Source organism: Neodiprion pinetum, chromosome 1 (assembly GCF_021155775.2).
Source record: "Neodiprion pinetum isolate iyNeoPine1 chromosome 1, iyNeoPine1.2, whole genome shotgun sequence".
In the NCBI taxonomy this organism is placed as follows: Eukaryota; Metazoa; Arthropoda; class Insecta; order Hymenoptera; family Diprionidae; genus Neodiprion; species Neodiprion pinetum.
In genome coordinates, this window is record NC_060232.1 from 10,600,978 (window position 1) to 10,623,116 (window position 22,139).

The 22,139-nt window shown below is 38.9% G+C and overlaps 1 protein-coding gene and 3 non-coding genes across 5 annotated transcripts in view; 1 reads left to right on the forward strand and 3 right to left on the reverse strand.

Annotated features, from left to right (window-relative positions):
* The window catches only part of alpha-Man-Ia (alpha-Mannosidase class I a), a 276,024-nt gene that overhangs the window by 160,680 nt on the left and 93,205 nt on the right, over positions 1-22,139 (reverse strand). The gene's annotated exons all lie outside the window — the stretch shown is intronic.
* TRNAT-AGU (transfer RNA threonine (anticodon AGU)) lies at positions 7,928-8,001 on the reverse strand. Its single transcript has one exon. It is a non-coding gene; the product is annotated as a tRNA-Thr (tRNA).
* On the forward strand, positions 11,654-11,726 carry TRNAR-ACG (transfer RNA arginine (anticodon ACG)). Its single transcript has one exon. It is a non-coding gene; the product is annotated as a tRNA-Arg (tRNA).
* Positions 12,006-12,079, reverse strand: TRNAI-AAU (transfer RNA isoleucine (anticodon AAU)). The gene has a single exon. It is a non-coding gene; the product is annotated as a tRNA-Ile (tRNA).

Below are 22,139 nucleotides of genomic sequence, written 5' to 3' on the forward strand. Positions count from 1 at the left end.
TATATATATAACGAAACTCGATTAAACCGTAAAAATGATGGTTTTGTGAGATATGAGATAGTTGTTCCGCTGCTTATTTATTTCTCTTTCTTCCAAGTATAAACATTGTTCCCGAGCATCAAATCGATTTCTACAGTAGATTTTAGTTTATGAAAAAATATAAGTGACTGACAAAAATAGGGGTGTTTAAGGGGGAAATTAACTGGCTTTGGGTTATACGCTTAGGGGAAGACTTCAGTTTTAGAGTGCTTATAGGGAAAGAGGGGGAAAAAAAAAAAAAAAAATAGAAAATTAAAAATAAAAAGTGAATTTATCGAGCGATCCCGAATCCCTGGGAATAATCTTCGGGGTTTCACGACGAGACAGATGCCCAGAGCGAGAAGCGACGTTATTGAGTCATTAAATAGTGATTACTCGTGCGTTATTGGTTTGGTGACACACCGCTGCCTGTGGAAGGCTTCCCTATTTTTCCCTCCCCAGTATCGAGTTTAAGTTTAAGCTTAAGCTTAAGTTCCTTATTTCCTTCAAGACATAACAGGTGAATGCTAACACCCATCCATCTCTCTCTGTCTCCCTATCTCGAACTCTAATCCGATCAATCTCCGATCGATAATTGATAATTTACTGGTAAGGTTCCATTCCCATTTGGTTAACGCATGACGTACGTTCTCCTATAAAATAACCTACGTACGTCATGCGTTAACCACATGGGAATGGAACCTTACTAGTAAATTTTGTCATTTATGTATTAAGGTGTTGCAGGAAAAAATAATTTGTGATTTTCCACCATGGAACCCCGTACAAAGTTTGTTCAGGTTAGAAAAAAGGATTTGGAAAAAGATGAGCGTTCTACGTTATGTGGAAGATCACGCTCACCTAATTTTTTACTATTATACAATTGTTTAAATTTAAGAAGAATCGTTAATGAAGTTTTTTTTATTACTTACGTCAATCATATTAGCAATTTACGTTCCAAAAAAGACCCACGTTTGTAACATAAAATCTCCAATCGATGTTTGCGAATTTAATTTTATCTGATGATTTTTTCATTATTGATTCAATCCTTTGAAATAATTATAACGTAATATGAACTTTCAATTTAGGAGTATAAGATTTGCTGTTTCTATGTCGTTGCGTAACGAATCGTGATATTTGGGTTGAATATGAATGTTAGGAAAGAAATAATATTTGAAATGCTGCAACGTGTTGTTTCGCAAATTCAAGAAACCGTGGAAAAAAATTGAATAATCAAAGCAGTGCGATCTTTCGCGTAACGTAGAACGCTCATCTTTTTACAGAATCTTTCTTTTGACCTGAACAAACTTTTTAGGTCGTGCCACGGTGAAAAATCGCAAATTATTATTTCTTTGGTCAAACACCCCATTGTACATATATGCCTAATTTTCAACTTCAAACCATCGTTTTCACTTATTTTTCCTGTATTAATTATTCACCCAAGCGTAGCCAAGGCGTGATAAAATTTATTAATCAATAAATCAATCTTACTCTTCGCATTTTCCGCATTCGTCACTAGGAACCTAAGCTGATTGTTTTTCTGCTTAAAACGCGTAAAAAGTTTTTATCTTTAGCCGATAAAATCTGCAAAACAAAACTTTACCGCATACTGTGCAAACCACATACAAGGATATCTGTTTCTCGTTAGTTCCTCTTTTGTTTCTTAGAAAAGTAAAATTAGCGATATTAAAAATATTTCCTTCACCAAGCGCTCTGTCCTCGTTATTCTCCCATATACATACGTATACATACGTATATATATATATATATACAGACACATACATACACACAGCACAGAATAGCGAAACAATAACGGCGCACTGGCCTTAAATCATTTTCATTACCTACGGATGAGCTCGCTCTCATGAGAATGAATCGTTTCTTTTGTCCTCAAAATTTAACCTCCCACGTACCCCGAGGAGGGACTTGGGGGCGTACTTATACAATAAATTCCTACGCCCCAACGTCCGGATAAAGAATTAAAAAGGACGCTTCGCGTCTGCGTGTATTTAAAACGTGACATTTTCTACTTTCATGACACACTCAAATTACATCGACTTGTGGGAGTAAATGGAGCTACGAAGAAGGAAGAATCGCTCTTCTTTGCGCCATGTTGATTCTCACATTCGAATTTTAATCGTATCCTTTATTGCGGTCAAAAATGTTCTTTATGCAAAAAAGTCTGATCTTTCCGAGAACATGGAATTCGTTTTGAACCGAACCTTTAGGAATCGTAGGCAGCATCCATTTTTTTTTTTTTTTTTAGAGAACTTTTTTTTAATGTTCTCCAATTCTCATCATGAATTTGAAATTTGTATCAGTAAATTCGCGGTTTGGCGGGAAAAAATTTTACGGTAGTTTAAAACTTAGACGCAGATAAAAATGTGAAGTTTCAGATTTAAGTTGGGAAAAATCGATATAACTTGGTTTTTTCTGAAAGAAGCGTTTTCTTTTTTTAACAGTCTTTCAGGATTCAGTCTAAAGCGGAATTTATGACGGGAACGATCTGGCGCTTATTTCTACGTCTAAAACAAATCGGATCTGATTTTATCCTGCGACAAGTGTATGATAAAAATTCGAACGTGAAAATGAATTTGTTCAAAGTTAAAAAATGATAAATATGTTTCTGCGAAACTCTACGAGCTATAAGAGGCTTGAAAAACTGGCAGTATTTTAGCATCTTATAAGTACCTATACTACAAGACGTTAAAATGTCGGAAAGATTAAATTTCAGCCTGAAACGATGACAATTAATTAACTGTTGAAGCTGTCCATACATAAAACATGTAGCGTAGAATATCGTGTTGTAAAAGAAAAGTTAGCCGATGTTACGACGTGATTATTGAATAAAAATATCGCAAGCCGGAAATTCTTTGACAAAGTATAATTATCTTCACTACGATTCTTGGCTAACGAGTTTTTCACCATAACTGATTAACGCAGGTGACAACACACGTAGGTATCTAGCAGCGCACCTTGCAATAGATTTACGCATTTTTTTTTTTTTTTTTCTTTCCTGTAAAGAATGTAACAAGACGAGAGGAAAAGTATATCTTCCAACGAATTAATTACACACAGCAACGTTGATGTGAATTTCCTTGTTACTCGCATCGCGAGTTTCACTTTCAAGTTGTACTTTAATTGCCGAAGGTTGGGCCGTAAATGATTACCGATTGGCCGTAGGCTGACAACCTTGACGTGATATCTAGGCGTGGCGTATTAGAAGATGCGATCTTCTTGTTCTACGCCGATACGCTATCTGGATTTGTACACGGATAATTGGTATGTACGATATTTTCCAAGTGCGTATATTAATTGGAGAAAAGGAGCAGTGTATGGTTTATAACGTCGACGAGTCTCCCCTTCGGTTCTCTCTTCGTTATGGTTATAATGGGAATTCATTCGTCCGGTGGAGAAAAGCGTCTATAAATAAATACCGCTGTAATTAAAACACGAATTTCCGTATGATATCAGAGACTTGAAGTTTGCTCAGCTGTTAGGATTCAATTTCATAACGTCAATTTGCCAGTACGTCGGTGTTTTCTCTATTATATTTTACTCTAAGTTTACGTAACGCAGGAATTGATATGACCAAAAGTTAATTACGCTTACTGAGAAAAAAAATTCGTTTACATACCGATATTCGAAGTTGAGCTACCTAATAATTTTGTGTAAACGAAATAAACGATAATGTTGCGGGAGATCAAGTTCATGTGTTTATCATAGTTTTATAGTTTGAAATAGTTTTCCATGGTACCAGGTATTTAAAAATAACCTTCTCTGTTAGGTATAATATATTTTTGAACGTTACTCGGATCCAATCCAATTGCCAAAAAAGTGTTTACTTTATTCAAAAATTGTCATTTGTTTATTGTTGCATAGAATTATCAACAAGATTCGGAAATCGACTATTACAAAATGGGTATCAAAGATTCCGAGCCTTCATTCATTTTTTTCCAATTCTTTACGTAGTTTACAGTAAAAATGAAAAATTGCTAGGTTCCAAAGATTCAAGGATCTGCGAAAGGAAAAAACTGTTTCAAATTTCCCTTTTCTCGTCAACGTAAACCAAATTGAAGCCTTTTTCTACACTGATCGGGCCTTGGATTGAAAAGAGACAGCGAAAATCGGAAGTCACGTTCCGCGTCCTTGACCGATGCCCGTGTCGTCGTATAAACCAGTACTGCACGGTTAAAAGATTGGAAAAAACGAGAGGTTCAATATTCCGATTCAACGCTCGGGTTATTTGTAACGGCGAGCGCATTTAGCGGTCAGTCGGGTCGGGAGCGAACACCAACCAGCTTGGAGACCATCCCGATGATTCACAACCGACTTGCATCCTTTTGCGATGTTGGATTCACCGCCGTTAGGGTGCGGTGAGAACTCTCGATAACGACTACAGTGCGTTAAACCACCTAAAAGGCGTGATTTTTCGTCTCACAGTAATGTTCAAGGTAGAAACGGTCGAATGGTGCAGTGTGAAATGGACTACGATGTGCTCGCTTCACCGCCATAATCGGCGATTCGATAACCTCGTTTACCAAGCGATACGTTCCCTTCCACCTTACCATTCCAAGAAGGATTAAATTTCCGCAATGCCGTGATAACCGTAAGGAAGCTGACTGGTTGAATACCGGAACAAGTTTCATCGTTATAGACTATCGCAAATAGTTGCGAAGCATGTTAGTTGATAAAGGGTCAATCTGGGCTTGGCTCGCACGCTCTCTTCGAGGCAGTCCGAGCCGAAGTTACTATGACATAGCGGAGAAGGTCAAAGACTCGATAAATCAGAATGGATAAAACGCGTCCTTGGACGTTGATTCATTTCCTTCCCCCAACAAATGATGGGAAACGACGTTGAATGCCGAAGGGCGAAGATGGATGTGCTCTTTTATGGTAGTCCGCAGGGCTTGATCGCGCCTTAATAAGGTCGGTTTACTAACAATAACCAGTGGGTCACAGGACGGTCGCGCGAGTACCATTCGCCGTTTGAAATATGGTCACGATTCACTCGGTGTGTGCCTTATGCCTTGAGAGGAGCGAGCAATGCGGAGAAAAGAAAAATCTCAACTCCAACAAATAAGGAACGAAAAATATTACCACCGTACTGTAGAGCCTGTAGCTTTCGAGGGACAAAGGTGATATTTATACCCCAACTTTATGACAAATTCGGAAATAAAAGTTTGCTTAATAAAACACCATCCCGAATACACGTATATCGGACCGTTGTCATTGTTGTTGCTTTTGGTGTTGTACAGGTCGCGCATGCCGATAAGCGACCACTTTTGTTAAGCGCTTCCATGCGATTGAAGTCGGTAACGTTACTGTAGCGATGCGTGCTAAGGAAGAATCTTTGCTTCGCGCCGTTAGAGTTGTCCGAAATTAAGTAAATCACACCGAACCAAACGTACCGATATTTTTCAAAAGACAATTCCTTGAAAGTCATTCTAACATTGCAAAACAATGAATTTCTTCCCGATGTTTTGCGACGTTAACGTTACTTACTTCAACCTCGTGAATTTCCTCCCTTGACAATCGTGAGGACCGTTTCCGATTCCTCTGACATTTGCAATTCCACCCGACTCAAGTGCGCTGCTGCACACGGTCAAACCGCGCCCCCTAATTCCGCCGCTCATCCATCGTTTCCAAAGGATCAACCGAGACTGACAGACAGAAGCCGAGGGTATTGTGCCGGACGTATTCAGCACCAGTTGCAAGGAGTACGTACCTAAGTGTTCGTATTAACGCGACTCAGGTAGATATATGCCAATGCAATTTCCTGCAAGGTGACCAGTACGAGTACAGCACAGCACCAACGCATTGTGAACGATGGTTTGCAGGACTGCACAAGAACGCAAGTCGCATCGAACAGCCAGCTCTGAGGAAAGGGATGGTCGGTACCATTTTTAAGAAATACACCTTGGCGCGAGTAGAGCGTCCTGTAATGTATTCATGGAGTCTTGGCGCCCTGGCGTTCCTCCTCTCTACGCCTGCACCGTGATATCTCCAGTCAAGATGACGCACTGCCTGGACGAAGCGAGCCGCGATGTCAGACGTTGTGCACAGACTTCCCGAAGTCGCCTTGGACCACTTATACCGATAAGGGAGATTGAGGTGAAATTTCACCCTGGCGCTTCTCTTCTTGACTTTCTTTTTTTGCCACACGCGGCGCCAACGACGCGATGCCTCGCAGGATGTGCGATATTATAGGTACCTTATACACAATCTCTTATAGCACACCCGGAAACTCGGAGTGGTGGCTTCTTCTTCTCGTCCTTCCATCGGCAAACGACTCCGACGCTTAGGGGCACGTGTGAATTCCGACATTAAGGATTTCACCTTCTCTGAGGATCGGATCTAGCCTTACCAGCGACGATGGAGGAAGGCTCAGCAGACCTACCAAGAAACACGATAGGATCACGGTGTAAAAACATTTTTCACATGCGTTCGCGAGTAAATAAATACGTTTACTCGTTTCCTCTGATTTGTCTGGCTCGAACAAGAGGTAGTGGAACGGTATTAATTCGATTTTCATTTTTGAGTTCTGAGAGTTTGACATCTCAGGACTGGGTTCAAACAAATTGGCTCTCCTATCTTCCAGACCAAAATATCGCCGCGGTACGATTTCACCTACCGATATAATACGATTTGTTTCGCAACCATGCGTACGCCCAAAAACTAATAGAGCAAATTTTGTACAAAATCGCAAGAAAAGAAGGGCACGTGAATGTTTTTGGTAAAAAAAACATCCATGTTAACTCTATTTTTTACTATGAATATAGCATATTGTAGTCTGCATAATACAGTGGTTTTCAATGTTTTCAGAGTTAATTCTGCGTTTTACGAACGATATCCCTTTCAGTCGCACGTTTCTCAACTCAATATTTTGTGCTAAATTGTCTTACTCGGCGATTTTTTGTCGTCACTGATCACGAATCTCAAGTCAGCATGTGATAATTTCTAATTCCAAGATGAAAAACGAAAAAACCGTGAAAATTCGATGTTTTTGGGGTCGCCGATCACAACTGTAAATGAACTGTGATAAGACTAGGACTTGAAAATTTTTGAGGTGGGACGCTGAGTATCCCACGGCACTGTGACTGAAAGGGATATATCACCGAAAAAAATCCGACATGTCCCTCTTTTACTGCAGTTCCGAGTAGAACCTGCTCCTCTATTCTTTCCGTGAAGTTGGCCATTCAGCCTGCTAAGTTTCACCGTTTCCTCTCAGCGTAGGAAACGGGTGAAACCGTGACCTTCCGGTACACCCAGTACGTGGTGATCGGGGCCCTCAGACTCGACCACGGAGGAGATTTTTATTTGCCATTTGCCTTGCGGTCTCTTGTATTTTCCCGCACCGTCGAACCGAAAGAGTCGTTGTAGCGGCAACAGCCTCCGTACCGCCGGAAAGAAACTTGAATCGTAAAAGTTTAATGGTGTTACAGAACGTGGGCGTGGAATTTTCCACCGCAAACTTGAGTTAAGTGCAGCGGAAAAATTCAATGCATTTTATTCCACGAATGTAGCAGTCTTCGCGATTTCTTCGTGCGTTCAACATTTTTAATAGTTGGGTATTTTAGTTTTATTTGATATTACATTATGCAAATTTTTCTTGGCTATATGAATATTCGAATTTCATTATCGAATAGTTTTACAGTTCCATACATTCGTTTTGCAATTACTCGATAAATTTTTCGAATTTTTTTTGTTTTTTTTGCTATAATCAGAATTGTAGCATATCGAGTACAGTGAGAAATCTGCAGTAGACAAAAAATTTAACCCTTTCCATTTGAATGACTAAAACTTTTTCGATCATATGATTACGAACAAAATGAAATTGATGGGGGAAAAAAAAAATATATTTTTTCTGTTATCTGTAAAAAATACTGAAAAAAATGGAACAACTTCCACGAGGCTCCGGGGGGATTCGAACCCCCGATCTCCTGTTTACTAGACAGGCGCTTTAACCAACTAAGCCACGGCGCCCACGTGAGCGAAGAATTATGTTCCTGACTTGACAATTTTTGAGCACACAGCGTCATTCTAGAGGCAAGTTTTTCTCTACACTTGATCAAACATCGATTCAGAGAGAATTGGTTACACTTAGGAATCAAACACTAACACCGTTAATCTCAAAGCTGAACTCGACGCAACGAAACGTGATATTTTTTAGAGAAACGGCTATGTTTTTTATTTTTTCGATCATTTCTTTGCCATGTCAATGTTAATTCGACTTTTCTGTATCTCCGAATTTTTATACGAATCTTTAGATTTATTACTTCGTAAAGTAATCAAGTCGACACTAATATATGTGCCACTTTGCCAGGATCCTTGGAATGAACGCAGGGTTGATGAGGGACGACGAGGTGAAATGCGAGCCATCAGTCAAGCCGAGTTCACGCATACGTAGAAATGAGATTTTTCAAAGGCTCGAAAAATTTCTGCGCTTTAGGGAGTTGTGGAGTCGAAAATCAATATTCATTGTCAATTCGATTAATGGATGGTCGGGCATTGATTGTTTAATCACCAAATAAACGTATCTGTAAACTGTATTTATTTATTATTTTTTTTTTTCGATTCAAGAAAAAATAAGGTATTTAATTACAAATTTTTTTTACACATTTACCGTGACTTTGTAAATAATCAATTCAATATATTGCTATTTGTTGATCAAAATCAATATCATTAAGATCTTCCAAAACTGAATAGTTGAAATTTTTTCCAGAGGCATGGCAAAGAATAATCGTTTGACAATGAATAGGATCGTTTGAACGAGCGTGAAAGTTTTTAGCATTTTAAAACGATGCTAAATGCAAGTCATCATAGTTTGCTGACATAATAATTTGATAAATATTCAATATAAAACTATTTCGTAACAAAATCAACGAAAAATTATTGACTTTCAACTCACGGAATCTACAATTTTAAACTATTCACCTTTGTTGGAATTTTCACACGCTGATTATACATTATTCATTTCGGATGAATGTTATCTGACGAGTTTGCTCACTTGACAAAAGTCAGCTTTAATTTAAATTTCGAGTACATAATCAGTGATAATAATCTTCAAAACAAAGTAGTATAATCATCAAGTCAAATACAGCTATGTATACAGAAATGAAATTACATCCATGCCAAGATATCAATTTTGTTCGTTCGTCGCCGCAATTCGGTTATAAGGATTTTACGATCAAAATGGGGATATGGTTGAAATTCCAAGTTTGAAAAGTTCCGATAACGCCAAATTCCGAATTTTTTGGTTGCGAAACTTGAAGTAAAGAAATCAAACTTTGACGAAACATCAAAATTTCGAACGGTCCTAAACCCGACGCTCAAAATTCAAAAAAGAAAAATGCCGAAAATGCATAACTCTGACAGGTCAAAATTCCGACAGTATGAAAATGAGAAAATTGAAAAATCTTCAATATCGAAATTCCGAATGATCGAACATTTTCAATTCTGTGAATTTCTGGCTTAGTGAAATTTCGCCATTGTGATTTTTCTTTGGATTTTTGATATCTTTACGTTCGGAATCCTTGTCATTCTGATTTTTTACACCCACTCGTTGAGTAAACTACGCTGTATGAGTATATTTAAATTTTCTGAATTTTACTCCATCGATATTTTACTTTTCGGAATTTTCCTCTATCGTAACTTGAATTTCCGGAATCTCGCATTTCGAAATTTTAAGCCGTTGGATTCCCGACCATTCGAAACTTTGTTGTTTCGTAAAAGTTCGATTTCTTTACTTCAAGTTTCGCCACCAAATAATTCGGAATTAGGCACTTTCGGAACTTTTCAAATTCGGAACTTCAACCTCGCCCCATAAAAATTCTCTGTGAAGCTTTTCAGACCTATCATTGTAAGTATGCACAATTAAAAGTACCTGCAAGTACTTGCTACACGCAGATACTTGAGGATAATGCGTCTAGACTTTAGAGTACAAGCTGGTGCATTATTGCCATGCAGAGTCAGCGTTATTTTCCGCTAACAACGGAAAAAAAAAAATCGCTTGGTTCGAAGAAAATTCAATTTCTTTCGCTACTCTGATCCCTGACAAAATATTTCTCGATAATTTTTCCAGAAAACATGGAAATCTGGAATCTTTGGCCCTGACAGAAGTCGAAGGGAAGTTGGAAAATTAATAACACGAGAACGTCGAATCATCCAAATGATCAGGGATATTTCGACAATTATAAAAAGTGAAAAGGCGAGTATTAGAGAACTTTGGCAGTCGGGAGACGTCGATCAAGGGTAGAAATTCGCTATGGGTGAACGGAGGAGCGGGGTAAAACGACTCTTAATTTCCATTCGACGGCTTAATGGATCCAACCATTTTCGTTAATGCCGTCAATTTAGCCATAAAATGCTTACCGCCAGCCGTGGCAGAGCCGTAATTACGTGGCACAGTATTCCGCGCCATTCGTTTCAATGGATATTTCAATAGAACCGGAACGCTGCAGCGTAGGTGAAGATTTTTCTAATTTCTTTTTTCTCCCACAACGCATCGTCGTTTCATCAGGTGTACGTAAGAGTTGCACACAATACATGCACGTAAATAATCGCATCGCTGGGAATAATAGAAATCATGGCTAAGGTATATTCGTGAAAACTTTCAAAAAGTCTGCAACAGGCGATATGGACATCGCTTTAAAGCCAGAGCCAGCCATCAATAGAAGCTTTCCTTCTTACTGCGCTTTTCATAAACTTTTAAAATATTCCTCCATGATTTACAAAGTACGTAGAGTAAAAAAAAAAAAAAAAAAGTAAACGCTCAGCCAGCATTCAGGAGGAATGAACTCAACATTTTCTTTCCATATTGAATGGGAGAGAAAATAGGACAAATCTATCAATATTTCGACATATGTTGCATAAAATTCGTAGTTATTTTGAGAAACGGAGTCACCAGAAGTTATTATTACACTTTCCCAAGACCCAAATCGACGCTTGCCGTTCGAACACTGAGCTCTCCGTAATACCCTAACATCTGGCAACTACATTTGCTTTTGATTTTTAAACCAAAGATGTAATAGCTAGAAACTAAAGTTTGAAAATTATTTTCATTCTAATTGATTCTCGAATATCGATGAAGGACAAAATGTTGAAAGACGTTTGACAAGATGTTCGGTTAAACAAAAAAAAAAAAAAGCAACAATAACAACATATTCAGATAAATGGATTCCAGCGTTGTTAAACTTGAATCAACCGTTACTGAAGACTGAACCTAACCTAACCTCAAAACTGAAGTTCCAAAACGAGAATGAAAGACAAAAGTCCATTTCTTCTTTAATTCAGCAGAAAAGAAGTTTCGATAAATAAAACAGTTTTAGCTTTTCTTAGCATCAATGTTACTATTTCTCAATTGATTTCATATAAACCGGCCGATAAGTAGGAATCCCGCCGTTACCATCTGGTATTTTCGAAAAGTCACGATCGAACGAAGAGCTGCAGCTTGACCATTTCTATCACCTGATCAAGGGTCAACGGCTAATGAAACATTGACCTCTGACTTTCGGCGGCACAAGTCGAGCTTAGGCAAAGCTTCGCTGACCGCGCTCGCCTTTGACCACGTGGTTCAGCAACGTGCTCGCCGAGAGGTATTTTCTACGAAAGTTGGCCGCTCTGGCTGAGATTTAACGGTCCTGTGGCGCAACGGATAACGCGTCTGACTACGGATCAGAAGATTCCAGGTTCGAATCCTGGCAGGATCGATGTAAATTTTTTTTTTTCCAAACGATTGTAGAAGTTTTTACCGTGTCAATTCGGTGCTATTTTTTATCATCAATTCTCACTGAAATTTCCTAGTGCCTATTCTCGATCAAAATTCGAGATAACTGCACGACTGACGAGCTGAAAGCATGCAGCGAGAATAATCGGATTGCACAGATAAAATTGAGATCGAAGGAAAATTCAATACCAACTTTTTTTTTTTCCTTTTTGAAACCCGCGCAATACTGGCAGTACTTCTAAAATGGAGCAAAAAATTTCACTGGCCCATGAGGGGATCGAACCCGCGACCTTCGCGTTATTAGCACGACGCTCTAACCAACTGAGCTAATGGGCCAACGAATGTTGCAGTTGAAAAATTTTAAACTAAACTGTGAGAGCAACCCCGAAATTAGCGATTATTACAGTTCTTGAAAATCAGCATGTCGCGTGAATCTTAGCAAGCAATTCTTACACGTGAAGTTTTGTAATTTCAAATCAACCGGTCGATGTAATTTTTAGAAACAAGATGAGAAACTGTATTGAAACGATGCAGTAATAGTAATAATGAAAATTAGAAAATCATTTCCATTGCACTATTTCACCGAAAGTTTTTATTAATGTTATTACTGGTGAATACGGATCGCCAGAATCACCGCAGTATTTGATCAACGCGTAAAATGAATAATGGAAAGACAAATTTTGTTACACAGAATATATTCAGATTTAATCAGGATCCGAGCCCCGGGAAAAGTTCGTCTAATTATTTTGTACGAAAAGAACGAACTCTACACACATTGTCTCGTGTAATAAATTATTGGAAAATGTCCTTATGACGTCAGAGGCCGGTTCTTGGCGCCATTTTATCACCTCATAACCCAAGTTTTTAATTTCATCGGAGGAAAATCGTAATTCTTGGAGTTTCAAATTACTCGTGTCACATAAATTACTGAAACATGATCAATAATATACTTGTTCTACCATCCATATGCGAAAAAATACGGTCTTACGGTCAACTGTCAGCCTTTTTGCGTTAGTTTGATTTTTTTTCCACCAGATGACGCATTGCAAAGTTACAATCCGAATGATACAAAGCATGTGATATAGATATTCCGACGTGATAAAAGCACTGCGATTCGACAAATTCTAAGAGATCATTGCAATATGAATAACTACTACTTAATATAATAGACTATTCGTTATCCGTGTGAGAATACGCTTTTAGCGTTTTCTGCAGTTGAACGCCCGATGCTATTATGCTATTTTGAAACTGTAACAGCCGAGATCGAATTGCGTGATATTGGACAGCTGAGACTCATTAAACTGAATGATTTTGCAATTTCAGGAGTAAGTGCTTATTTTAACGAAAGAACATTTGATTAGCTTTTCAAACACGACGAGAATATCAGATGCATTAATGTTCTGATCTATTTTGGCTAGAAATTTTAACACGAATTGACGTATTCCAAAAGTTTGGTGTACGTTCATGTATAAAGAGGAAACAGGCAGGATATTGAAGAACAAGAGAAATCTCATTATGATATTTACGTAAAAATAAATGAAATAAAAATATTACCAAGAGCAATTATTGATTTGAAAAAAAAAAAATAAATGCATAAAAATCTGAATGCCCAAATGCAAGTCGATACAAATGATTGATGAGGAAAAATTACACGTGGATGATGAACTTGTTTATTTATTTATTTTTTTTTCATTTTAATTTCTCGCACAATTTTAATCGAATCGAATAAAGCTTGATAAAAATAGAGTTAAAAAGAAACTGTTTCTGCGAGAAAAACACTTGAACGCTTTTACGAATTAGAAAATTTCCCCCTGTATTTACATTTCCGTAATTCGGCTGATCAGCAAACGAAAAATTCCGTCCTGCGGATATGCGTAAGTCGAAGATTTCGACGTTAAATAAATTTTCCTACCGAGAAGCCGACTCGCGGTTTACAATTATTCATGAATTTTATACCCGAACAGCGATAAAGACGAGCGAACATTTAATCGGGTAATAATTTTTCGATTTATATCCCAGGATCACACAATTATTATTACGCGATCACCGCGGCAGTTTGAACTCGGCTAAAAAGTAATTAAAAAAGACGTTAAACGAGTCCACGTATAGAGAAAAAGCTCGGAAGGGGAGAAAAAATAAAAAATAAAATAAAAGTCCGATCGATTCAAGTTGTAATGGTTCAAATATAACCGCGCAATGAACACGGCACGAGTGGATTAGGTTAGACCCAGGGAGTGGGGAACCTGGTCACAAATTTGAAATTAAGAGGCTTGGTCTACGTCTCTCCAGGAGGAAGAAGGTGCGGAAATGTTCCTCTCTGAAATGAAATCGTAACTGATCGAAAATCGACCATTTAAAAATAATAACGGAAATCTAAACTACGAGGACATACCTATTAAATTAAAAATTAAACACTCCAAACCCAAGCCCAAATTTAAAGAGAGACGATATAAAACGAAGAACATTAAAAGTGCAATAAACAAACATAGTGCCTCGACGAAAAACCGTTATTGACAATAATTTATAATTTCAACAATATCCGCCAATTTTAACAATATACACTGTTTTAACTATATACACCTGGAATGAATGAATTGTGGAATGGATGAATGAATGAATTTTAAACATAATGACGGCTTATGTGTGGTTATATTTATAAATAAATTAAAATGGTCACTCTACTAATCATAGTTTGATAAAAGATTTTTAATATTGATTTAGCCTCATTTTTAATTTTCAAATAATCTTATAAAGTCGATATATCAAAATATCAAAGGCACGCGGGTTAATTTGGCGGATGAAAAAGAAGGCGGCGAAGCGATTGTGACCACCGAGCTAGCGAGCGAGCGAAGCTGTAAATCTTGAGTTTTATGTTACCGTCTTGCAAATGCGCGGTGAAAATGTTGGCTGATATCCAGGATGGCGTATCGGGGTTGCGGAAGGGGTTCAGAGGGAATTAGCGAGTTAACCTCTGATGAAATTCGCTGATAAATAGCCGGAGTTTGTTTCGGTGTGAAAACCAGGTGAGTAACTTTAAAAGCCAGCCGATGCAGGGAGAGGAGTTTTCCGGAATTGCAGGGACGGACGAAATTTTCCCGCTTTGAATTCCGCCCGCAGAAACGCGCACAAATTGTCGCAACAACACTGAGAAAAATTTCATTTGTTACACGAACTAGAAAAATTGACTGAAACAGGTATCGTTAAAAAAACTGTTTAAATATTGTTGGAATTACGAAAAACGAGGTACGCCTAACCATTTTGCGCTATTGTCGATCCTCTTTTGGTAATTGTAACGAAAAATCAGTTTCTTCGGTTTACTCTACTTTTTCAGTTGAATAAGGCTTCAACGTCAATTTATCGTTGCACAAGCATTGAATTTTCGCAACAGTTGCAAGAAAATATAACAACAGTGATCGTAGTGAGAAAGAATAGTAACGGATACTAGATTTTCCGGTAACAGCTAGAAAGCTAATTTTGATTTTGTACCTAGAACAATATTTTTCGATTGTGGTAAAAAATGAAAATAGTTAAGGACCGAGCGGTAACCGGAACTAAAAATTTCTCAGAGTTAACAATTTGGTTGCGCGATTATAAGGCGGACAATTATTGGCACATATATTTAAACTAGAATGTATTTTATCGCAATTCCGCGAAGCGGATCCTCCGTCGAGCCGTATTTTTGCCAAGAGACCCGAAAATATTCCGAAGGGGACGTTTAACGTCTCGAAGAGTTGCACGGATATTTATTACCCATTAGCCATCGGCCGACTTTGTTTTATCTATTGGCATGCATGCGATATGCGCGCGGGATTAATGCACCCGATGCGAAATCATCTCTCTTTTATTTTCAAAACAATAATTTATTTTGGTAGCCGCGAAACGAGGATATTTAACGGCTACTCGCTATCTTCGCGGATCGCAAATCACTCCTTTCCATTCTATAAACTCTCTTTTTTATACTCCGAAGACAAATCCAACGTTTTTTACTGCAGTTTTATCAATTCCGAATGAGTTACGCTACGATATTGTAATCAGAGACTGATTGCGACGTATTTGCGAGACGATAAATTCACACGGATTTACCGACATTTCATACTTACCACGTATGCATTGATTTCTGGGGCGGGGTTGAAGTTCCGAATTTGAAAAGTTCCGAAAGCGCCTAATTCTGTATCATTTGGTCGCCAATCGTGAAGTGAAGAAATCAAACATTGAAGACACAACAAAGTTCCGAAATGCAAGATTCCGAAAATTCAAGTTACAATAGAGAAAAATTCGAAAAATTTAGTAGTTTACTCAACGAGAGGGTGTAAAAAATCAGCATAACCGAAAATCAGAATGACCAGGATTCCGAACGTAAAAATATCGAAAATCCAAAACAAAGAATATCGTCAAAAATAACAATCGCGTCCATAAATTTTTTAGAAAAATATTTCTGACGAATAATAAGATGAAATGATTAGACCAAGCTTCGGGTTATCTTCAATAATCTCCAAAAAAACATACATTTTTTCCATTGAAAAATGATATCTGTTTACCATGCTTTCAAAACCCGATGCAACATTTATTCTGCAACGTGAAAAAAACAATAAAATCACGCACGAGTAAAATATGAATAAGCTTGAAGTAGCGAATGAAAATTTCAAAAATTTTTACGATTATTAATTAATCGGTCTCGACGAGTTGTCCGAATAATTCGCAACACCTGAAATCGCTGCAGCTACGGTTCAGTCCGCAATGTGCAGAGGTGTTCAACGACTAAGGAACAAAACGAAGAACAGAAAGTGAGAGGAAATCTTGGATCCGTGACTCCGCGAGGTCTCGACGTTGCGTGTTGGTCGATGCGAGACGTTAAATCCGACGTATTTTAGTCGGATAAGATTTACAGTCGGCATTCAATCTTTCGTCGACGCCGAGTAAAATATTGCCAAGCATCGCCCACGGCGTTAATCTGATAATATCCTGTCGCGGGGCATATTTCAACATTGAATTTGTTCAACGTTTGAGAGAACGCGAGTGATGATGATTGTTCCTCTGCCACTGGAGCTACGCGCCACAATTATATCCTTCTGGAAAATGTAATGTAAAATAACCTTCGTTACTTACCGAGCAAACATCGTCTTTGAGATTCACACGATTTACGCGGATATTTTGTTGAAAATCCAATTTTGCACGATTTTCTTTCTCTTATTTTCTCGGTATGATATTTTTCGTCTAACGGAAAACGACACTTTTCAATTGTGATGGACGAAAATTTGAATGATTCTAACGTCGTGATCGATGCCGTGACTCGACTGTCTTCGATAAGTTCAAAGAAATTAGATCACAAAAATGTATTCTCGATATGTGGGAAAAACAATTGAAATCTACGATCTTCAAATAAAAAACAAAATATCCGACAAACATGAGGAAAAGTTGCACGGTATTTTTTTTTTTTTTGCGAATGAATTCCCTGCAACAAATCTACTCAAATAAATTTCGTACGTCGTTTCCGCAATTATTGACAAAAATCTACAATGCAAAATCATTGTATCTCAAAGAACATGTAAAAGTCATGCTAAATTCGTATAAGGTGGGTTTTTTTCGTATCTAGTTTGGTTTGGAAAGAACGAGCATTGGTAACTTCATTCGTTCAAAGTGAGGTGTATACGTCGAACGTGCATCCAAATACAGAGCTGAAAATATTCCGGCGATTTTAGTCTAAAATGGAAATGGAATCGTTCGCGTGCATAACCGAGCATTCGAAGCGATGAAATCACGATTCATATATCAATTTGCTTTTAGTGCGTTCACCGCGTTCGGTGTATTTAATTAACGGTGTTTCGTACGAGCGATAGATTAACGCTGGAGTTTGAGGTGTACGTGGATTCCGTTGTTAAATATTTTTAACTAACCAAGACAGAGGAAAAAAAATTACATTAATGTGGTACAATCGGTGATCCAACTGACGAAAGAAGAAGGGCCACTGATCGACACTTTAATGCCAATGTTGATTGAACGTGGATTTGAGTAGTTCCCAATTTAATGTACAATTCAAGCGTACAATGTACATATACCGAGAGAAATTATTAGTTTTATTGAATTTTTCTAGTTACTATAACAAATGAAATTTTTCTCAGTGTACTTTCAATCCAATGAGTGCCAGAGTTGGGCGACAGTCGGTGTCAACAGCGTCGATCAAACTCGTTTCAACCAGAATGAACACATAAGGTTACTCCTTTCTCTGATCAAACGAAACTCACGCCACATTTTTATGTCTGACAATTGTCCAACTTGATAGCAAGGGAAAGAACAAAATGATTTAAACGCATTTACAGTCATTTACACGCGCATTGCCATATTACGAACGAGGCTCAAGTTAACGTGTCAATCGTTGGAGAAGCATTAAAAAGAAAATCTCGATTTGAATATTTTAAAATGACTTCAAGCGAACTTAAGACATCTTACGAAGTACGAGTACGCGTTTTGCTTTATCGCACTCTACTCGGTTTCTGAAAAATTCTCAAATTCCTAACCGAGGGTTAAAAATTCAAATTCCAATTTACTACTTTGAACAATAATCAATTCTACAATTTTATACACATAAAAAGTTAGTCCCGGTGAAACCTGTCCAAATTTGACGACGAGATATGACTTCGAGGTTTGACTTTTTGGAAAAACCAACGTAACCGAAAAAATTTCGACTCTCGTTTAAACGAAGATAGATATTATTTCAAATTTCATTCATGACCGTCTGCAACCTAACTCTTCGCATGTCTCGCTGTTCGGTCTGGGGGATAAAATGCGGTGTTGTAACTTGGAGAAGAAAATTAGTTTTCCCGGATAGGAGTTCGAGCTCGCGTTTTGCGACCGTGCCGAGTGTTGTTGATAGTCGTATATCTCAGTGCTGATTCCTGTTCGCTCCCGAAGTGATAAGTTTCTAAAAGGTCACAATAAGCTTTTCAAACTTCTTCGATAACTCGGTTCGTTCCCCGCCTACTCTTCAATCTTTCAGTTTCCAAATGAGAAATCTATACGGAAACCTCGCCTCACACAATCGCAACAGCGGATGTGAACCACGGTTTCGGGTTTCGGATCACTCGACTTTTTTAATACGGCTGTTGCCGCTTGTGGAGTATCAATCTAAATTCAACTCGATCGACTTGTCTCTTATCGATCTTCGAGTCCATTTTCGTTAACAGGTAAACGTCGGATATTCAGACGGATGTCTTTGCTTCTTTCATATTTATCCCCCTCCCCGACCTCGCCTGGTGTTATATCAGGAATGTCAAGATCCATTTCCCGAGCGCGAGACGATCAATTCAACTCGTATCTACGTCTGATTCATATTGATGATCTCTGGTTTTACGTATAATCCAAGTATTTTCACAATTTTTGTGAAAAATCGCTTCAAGGCTACGCGCTATGTTATTTTCAAACCAACTTGCTGTGTGCTTCTGACGGCAAAATTTTTCATATCTCCGTACAGGCGTGGGTTTTGATATTCTGTTTCTTACCTGTTGGTGCGTAAGTAATGTAACATTTCGCATTGTTTCGTACCAAAAATTCCAAGTGACAAACGTCCAACTCGAATTAATGGTTCCAACGCAGTGAGAAAAATTTCATTTGTTACAGTGACTAAAAAAACTCAGTAAAACAGGTACCGTTAAAAAAAGAACTGTTTGAATATTGTTGGAATTACGAAAAACGAGTTACGCGTAACCATTTTGCGCTGTTGTCGATCCTTTTTTGGTTATTGCAACGTAAAATCAGTTTGTGAGATTTACTCTACTTTTTTAGTTAAACAAGGTTTTAGCGTCAATTTATTGTCGCACAAGCGTTAAATTTTCGCAACAGTAACAAGAAAATATAGCAACAGTGATCGTAATGAGAAAGAATAGTAACGGATACTAGACTTTCCGGTAACAGCTAGAAAACTAATTTTCATTTATTCAAAACTAATATTCATTTAGTTCGGTAACCGGAACTAAAAATTTCTCTCAGCTCGGTATTGTATCTGACATCGAGTGAAATTATTCCGAATTTAAAAATTGTAATATCCAGAATATCATACGATCTACGACTCAATGGTTATTATTTCTTTTTTCCATCTTGTCGTCGATCCAACTTCACACTCCAATCATAAAATACGCTTGACTCTCTACTTCACTTGCGTCTTAGACTGCGTCGCGATCTCGTGAATTCCGCAACTCGTATTCCGCGTTTAACTCGACAACGCACCGCAGAGACGTACAATGAGCATGGCACGCATGTCCGCCAACCGCAAAGGTACAAGGAGGAGGATACGATACGTCACGGTACGCAAAAGGTCCATAACCACGGCGTATAGAAAGAGGACGAACAGCCGGCGTGTTGTCGGTTTAGAAACGCGTCGCCTCACGCGCGATCAAATCAGTCTCGCTACTTGATGCGGCTTGCGGTGCGCCGCTGCGAACAAGAAGCGAAGGAAGGGATGAGAGATAAAAGGGAGCGGAGGGAAAGATCCACGTTCGGTTGTGTCCAGAACGCAGCAGCGACGTCAGATAAGCTAACAAATGTCCTCAATGAATAATAATAAGAGACCGAGTCCAATTTGTATTGCATTTACATTGCGCGACGTTCAAGCGTTATTTATAATGCGTCTTCCTTTCTGCCTTCATCCCATACGCGAGAGAGCGAGCCAGGCTTGACCATCAAGCCGGCTTTCTGCCTCCGCTGCACCCGAAGGATCGCATCCGTTTCAACTAAGATAAGATCAAATTAAGCCCGACTGTTTTCCGAGCGGTTCGTTCTATCCGGAGGACCGGCGGGAAGAAGCTGGGAAAAGACTGAAGGATCACGAATTTCGTCTCGACCGAATCCCTCGAATCGAACGTCTTTTTATTCCATCTTCGAATCCAGGATGGATTTTTTATACTCCCATGATTAGGTCGGTTGGACGAGATTCGAGGCCGGATCGGGTGAATCGATTGCTGAGAATTGTCTTGAGTCAATCTCAAACCTCCAGGGTGGAAGCGGAAGCGGTACTAGACACTTTTGGCAATTTCAATACCGAACGAAAATCACCATATAATCACGAACGCGGATATTCCGACATCGGAATCTGAGATGTAAGGTGCTAAAATCATCGATCATGTAACTTCGAGTGAGGGGTGAGTTTTTTTGCAGCTTTGAGAAAAAGTCATATTGCGGTCCGACGAAACGTTTCGCTTGAACCGATCAGAGACCAAATGAGTAGCAGAGTCCAAACGGCGGTCGATCCGATGCTCAAAGCTGTTTTTTTATTTATTTTTTTTTTTTGTTGGTATACCGTGATTTTATCTGACCTGTTAGGTTTACGTCTTACAAATGCCTACTGTCACATAATTTCACTCTAAAACACCGAGCGGTAGGTTGCTGCGGTGAAAGCAAGTCGCTGAGAAATTTCATCCGAGCCGTTGGCTGCCTTGAAGGTAAGAAAAGGGAATAACAGCAACCCACACCGAGTCAAAGTGCTTTGTGTTGATCGGAGGTGGGATTTTAAGCGTCATGGCTACTGATTCCAATTTTTTATCATACCGATTGCGCGAAACGTTCGTAAAGTATATATATTTGTATGACGTGAAATCTATAATTTCGGAAAAAGCAACACTGTGGAAACTTTCATATCTTGAGAAGGTGAGTTCGTACAATTTTCTGAAAATAGAAGCAACCCAAATTACTGTTCGTGACTCGAGTGAAAGGGTTAGCTCCCGAAAGCCAGTCTCAGGTTGAACACTCCCCTTAAATTCATTCGATGTTTCCCATTCCCTGGAATGATCGATAAACAATTTGTATATTTAGCATGAATTTGGCGATGCCCCAATCCAGCCGAACACCGGGAATACATATTTCGCGCAACGACTGCGTGTGTGTTTGAAGTGAGAAATCGCGGATCGTTTGCGAGAATTCTCATTCGTAAAGGGTTTTATCAGGCACACGAAGAACCCGGGTGTAATGGTTGGTATATTTATTCAGACCCGGGGTGATCATCAATCACATTCACACCGTGTCGGATGATCGAAGCGTTATTTTCACTTCGGTCGGTGGCTTTGTGACAAGCCGAACACACCGTTTCGTTGCACGCACTTCGCGCATCAGACTTACTCCGCAGGATGCGGAACACGAAGGGTCCGCCACGTTTTGCCGATTGGCCGTTGAATGGGGCTCGAAGAATGTCCGTTCGATTCGTCGACGAAAGGAACAATGCGGTAAGCGGCCTGCTTCTTCATGCTCTATATAATTCTACGGAAGGGGATTTTTCCATCCGGAGAACCATCGACGATTCACGCTCAATAAAGTCAGGACGCAACAACAATGACGTAGGATGTGAACCGCGCACGTTCGCGGATTGTTTATTGGTTGAACCCTCCAACAATGGTACGCCATGAATACGTGT